Below are 1,753 nucleotides of genomic sequence, written 5' to 3' on the forward strand. Positions count from 1 at the left end.
CTAACAATAAATAAATAAATAAATAAATAAATAAAATAAAAAAAAAGGAAAAAAAAAATAAATAAAAGTCTAAGAATACGCATAAGCTCTCATTTCCTTTGACATAAGAGTCACAGGGGCCATTTAAGTTTTCATCAGTAAATGGAAATTCTATTACAAATATTTTGAAAAATTCTCTAAAAGAGAAATAGAGGCACTAAAAGTAGAAGCATAAATCCCATCTTCAATCATCACATGAGACCTGGGCTCATGTGGCCACAAGTCCACCTAATTGATGAGAAAATAATAAGAGCTCTTGCTAATTGAGAGCCTACTATGAGAAGGGCTTTATACTAGTCACTTTACTTAAATTGTTTCTCATCTTCACAACAGTTCTTTCATGTAGTTAAGTCAATGGTTTATCATAGGCAGTCACTGTAAAAATTTCAAAAACAGGTAAAAAAAAATCTATAATCACTCAAAATTTTATCACCCGGTGCCACCCAGGTTGGTGTATAAATAATTTAATGTTGATCTTTATTTTTAATGGCTGTGTGATATTCCATTTTGTATGTTTTTAATTTATTTACCTAATCTATTAATGGATATTTAGGTTTATATTTTTCACTCTTTTAAATTGTATTACAGTAAAAATCACATGTTTATATATTTTGGGACTCTTGTCCAATTGTTTCCTCAGGAGAAATTTCTAGAAATGAGATTGTTGGTTTAAAGAACATGCCCTTTATAAAGAACTTTTGAAAATTGTCAAAGTGTCAGTCTAGAAAAAGCAGAATCAGCTTCACTGATGTGAAAGTGTCCATTTCCTTACACATCCACATTAACAGTGGATAATACTATTATTTTCATTTTTGCCTATCTGATAAATGAAAATGTTGTCTTATTTTAATTTGCATGTGATTACTACTAAGGCTGAAAGCTTATTGTCAAGGCAGGTATTTTTTCATTTTATAGTCATTCGTGTGGCATCCTTCCATGCACCTTCATGGTGAACTGGCATGAATCACAGCATGACATTCAATTCAATATTTATTAAGCACCTGGTATATGCTTAAGTGTTACAAGTTTTTGTTTTGTCTCTGTTTTGGGTTTTTTTGGTTTTTTTGTGTTTTCCATAAGATAGTAAACTCCTAGACAAGAGAGGTTTTACTTTGTTCATCAACTCAAGAATGTCCCATTTTCTTTGGGATTCTAAGATATCCGGAGTCACCTGTGGATCTCTTACAATGTATCAGAAAAGAAGGGAGAGTTGCCCGGCACCTGGCAGGACAACTACATTCGCTTTCCTCAGGCTTGCTCGTGACTTAGCCCCACATTTTACTCATCTGCTACGGGACCAGAAGCTCAGGGAGTTTAAGGAACTTGTTCAAAGCCACTGGCAGAGCCAAGACTGGAACTTAGGTCTTCTCTCTTCTTGACACTATCATTATCTCCTGTCATCTATGTTGCCTTAGATCTGAACCCAAATCATGGCTTTTATTTATGAACTTGCTCTTGATTCTCCACTTCAATTACTGCGATTGAGTTGATTGTATAGCTCTCCAGGCAGATTTTCAGCAGTCCCAGTAAAGGACTCATGCTATGCTCTGCTGGTTCTTCCCTCTGATGCACCTGACATGGCATTGCGAGGGCTAGCATCCTTCAGTAAGTGCTTGTGTGGAAGGGGCCATGTCAAGCCAATGGCGCTGCTGCCATTCTTACCCTTTCCAGACTGCAAACCCTCACAAATCTCCTAGCTGGTTACTTTTTAAAA

Source organism: Hipposideros armiger, unplaced genomic scaffold (genome assembly GCF_001890085.2).
Source record: "Hipposideros armiger isolate ML-2016 unplaced genomic scaffold, ASM189008v1 scaffold_154, whole genome shotgun sequence".
Classification (NCBI taxonomy): Eukaryota; Metazoa; Chordata; class Mammalia; order Chiroptera; family Hipposideridae; genus Hipposideros; species Hipposideros armiger.